The 3798-nt window shown below is 38.0% G+C and overlaps 1 protein-coding gene across 1 annotated transcript in view; it reads left to right on the forward strand.

The window, feature by feature from the left end:
* Positions 1 to 3798, forward strand: part of LOC119411533 — a 339553-nt gene that overhangs the window by 63855 nt on the left and 271900 nt on the right. The window lies entirely within an intron of this gene.

The raw sequence follows: 3798 nt of genomic DNA on the forward strand, positions 1-3798 counted from the left end.
ACCACATGTACCACATGAGGTGCGAATGACAATAAAGAAACTCTGACTCTGACTCTGACTCTGATTTTGACATGCCGCATCAAATGTTGGCACATCAATTGCAATGAGATTGACAAAGACTATGAAACATGTGGTGAGAATGCCCGAGCATCATTGAGGCTCACAGAAAAACGCTAAATAAAAGTTCTCAGTATTGTAAGAGATCCCTTTCGTACCTTTTTTGACCCATTAGATCTCCTGGTATTTAAAAAATATATGGCTGTGTGTATCAAATCAACCAGAATTCCTCACTCCAAACAATATGGTGAAGCTTAGTGACACTCATCTGGACAAGAGGTATGGAGTCACAACAGGTACATAATTTACTAGAGTAACTATGTAATGCAGCTTTGGTGACGTAACACCACATAATGTATGTAGAAACGACTGTTGCTGATATATTTTAACTGTGCTGCACATTTTGCACAATATGTTACAAGAAAGCTCAAGCAACTCTTTGATGACACCTTGCAAGCAGGAGCCAAAACATGAAAACGTTATTTAATCACAGATTTAATAAAGTCTTATAAAAACATGCTATTTGCATACAAGAGAAGAAACTATTTCAAGAATGAAAGCATGACAACTTGGAGATCATTTGCCATATTTGCAATTAAATGTGTAAACTACTGCGTGATACCAATTAACAGCAAAACAAAGCATCCGATTGCAATTATTCACACAAACTAATCATTAACTAACACAAAAACATGACAGCCCCACAATGATGGAAATGAAGACAAACGTTATGCATGAAATCCTGCGAGTCGTGGTTGACTCTGGTTTTCTGGCCCACTGTTGGTTGACCTCTGACTTTATTACAGATATTTTTCTTCCCGGTTGTTTGTCATCTGCACCGATGATTCATCTGGGAGAGCTTTCTCCTACCTAAGCTTTGCATATGACCTCATGGTATCCACATAAACAATGACAAAAATAATGATAAGAATAATGTTTCCAACGGTATTTAATTGACTTTGATTGATTTTTATTTTATTTTTATCATTTAGGAAGAGCTTGAAATTCTTAGGCCTCAATTTAAATTATTTTTCCTTAGAGTAAATTGGTGATCTTATAAATTAATTTAATTTAATAGAACATAACTTAATGAAGTATACTGAACTCAATTAGCAAGTTCATCAGGACTGAGAGCTGTGAAGTCATTTTATCAGTACATAAAAACAGCTAAAACAATGATTTTACCTCAACTTTCTCTTTGTCTTCAGTTTATCTGCCTCATTTTCCATCTCATTTCTCTGTGAATATTTTAGTATTGATGAGCCCATTACTGACGATAACACAGTGCAACATCAGCAACTTTCTTCCTTTTTCAGGCTCTCCCTCCCTCTCCCGCACAGGCTCACTAATCCGAGGTCAGGTTACATCTCTGCCTCGGAGCACTTGGGTGCATTTCTGTGCAAGTGTGTTTGCTCAGCAGGGGGCTGGGGAATCAAACTCCGTGGTGTGAGTCCAAAATATTTCAATATTTTCAGGCTGAAAATCTACTTGTGTCAAAATCCATTTGTGCAGAAATCCACTGGTGATGTGCGCTTTGTTAAAATTATGCACGGTGACGCCAGTTGATCAACACAAGTCAATGGTTTCCTCAAAACTGTCCGTGCACATTTGTTATCGAGATATAATAAACTAATAATATAAAAGGAAACTCATCAGAAAAAAAAAATACCTGCAAATCCGATTTGAATTAGAAAATTCCTAAACACCATCTAACTAATATGAAATGATGCAACAGCAAAATTTGGCAGCATGCTAAAGACGTTTTAAGCATGCTTAGGAAATGGTTATTTTAGGAAGCTAAAAGGGTGAAGAAACTGGATTTTCAAGACGCTTTTCATTGAAAACTACCATTATCATCAGCATATAATACATTACCAAATTAAGTTATAAGAGAGTTACCTCTATTGCAGATTTGTTGTGAATTGCATACAGTGGTCACACTCTGTAAATGTTTACAACAGGAGTGATATTTAACTAACACGTTGCACACAGCACTTGTTTCACAGCAACGTTGTGAAGAAAATAACCAACATTTGCTGGTGAACCATTGAAATTTTAAAGGCAAGACAAAGCATATTGAAAGCTGAGGACTATTGCACATGTTTATTAATAGAAATGGTAGAGATGCATTAGTTGTAATGAAGGACGGGCTTTTAAACCAATTCATTAGAAATCCGGAGAAGCCCGTGTTTCTCCTGCTTGAATGATTATGTTCATTACTGCTGCTCAATCAAAACAGGTGTGTGTTGCTCTGGCTGCATGCATGCTTGTGTATTTTGTGCAGGCATCACTTCATTTCATGACCTTCACTGATCACCAGTGTCGTCTCCAAGTCGAACCAGCTCCAGTTTGAGGGAAGCAGGTGAGACCAGCTACTGGATCCAATTGATTTTCTGAGACCAGTGACATCCTTGTGGCAGATTCGTGATTCTCTCATGATCCAAGTTATTTTTCTCAGAACTGGCCAACAAATGTTCAGCTTAAGAAGCTTGGTCTTCTTTGTGGAGGGGTGCATGAAATCCATCACCCTCAAACAATTCCCTCTATTGAACTTAAAGCCAGTTTGCCGCCAATTTTCATGCAGTCTGGAGCAACAATATTATCCAGAAATTGTCATTCAGCTCTAAAAAAAAAAAGGAGAAATAAGTTGCCAGTCGTCAAAACATGGTGTATAATTTCAGAGGGAAGCTCTCGCATCTGAAGCATGAGCAGGGTACATGATCAGCTGCATGTCGGACCACAAACCATTCATCTCCATCAGCAGGAGCATCGTTTTTATTTCAAATCAGTCTCACGCGTGCTTGACTTTAACGTGTAGCTAAACACTTACAATTAACAACTCATTTTTCCCCCCAAACAGCTGTTCCCAAGAAGACTCGCAGCACTAACAGCATCTACACTGGAAGACAACTGCAGTCGAACACCACAACGAACAGGTCCTGATGATTACAGCAGCTTTTACTGAACGGTGCTCAGACATGTCCTCGATATGTTCACAAACATGTCTCTAGTAAAAAAATAAAAAAATAAACATTTCAACTTAGTTGTCTTAAACTGCTTTTCATTTTCAAGCAAGAAATAATAGTGCTTTGTATTGACCCATTACATGTGAGATACACCCAAGTGTGGCAGTGGGGCAGCCATTTACACATCCAGGGAGCAGTAAAGGGAATAGATGGGCATGGCAGGGAATCAAACCTGCGACTTTATGGTCAGCTGCCACTTCACCACAGCTGCCCCGGCTGTGTATTATTTAAATTAAAAAAAATAGTTATAAAGAATATTTTTTATCAGGTGTTTGAATCCTACCTTTTGGGAATAAATTTATAAGCCCAGCATTCCATAAAGGACGGCCTATCCTCAAACTTTCACCCATTATTCTGTTTTGGTTTGTTTTTTGTTTTTTTTGTTTGCTTTTAAACTAAAATCGTCTTTTGCCAAGAAGGAATGAAGTCGTTTCGGTTTTGGACAAACGTAACTAACGTTAAGCACAGTCTCCTACCATGTTGGGTGATCTGTGTTCAGAAAACATGTTGGAGATGATGCTCAGCCACTACCACACCAAGATCTGCTCAGCAAGTTATACTCATGTTTGACTAGCTGTGGATTGGGTGGACCCAAAATGTTAATAATTGTAGACATGGTGATCAACTACTGAGAATCCCACTAATTTACAGGTCCTTCTCAAAAAATTAGCATATTGTGATAAAGGTCATTATTTTCCATAATGTAATGATAAAA

The sequence above is a fragment of the Nematolebias whitei genome, chromosome 6 (assembly GCF_014905685.2).
Source record: "Nematolebias whitei isolate Nwh7 chromosome 6, NemWhi1, whole genome shotgun sequence".
NCBI lineage: Eukaryota > Metazoa > Chordata > Actinopteri > Cyprinodontiformes > Rivulidae > Nematolebias > Nematolebias whitei.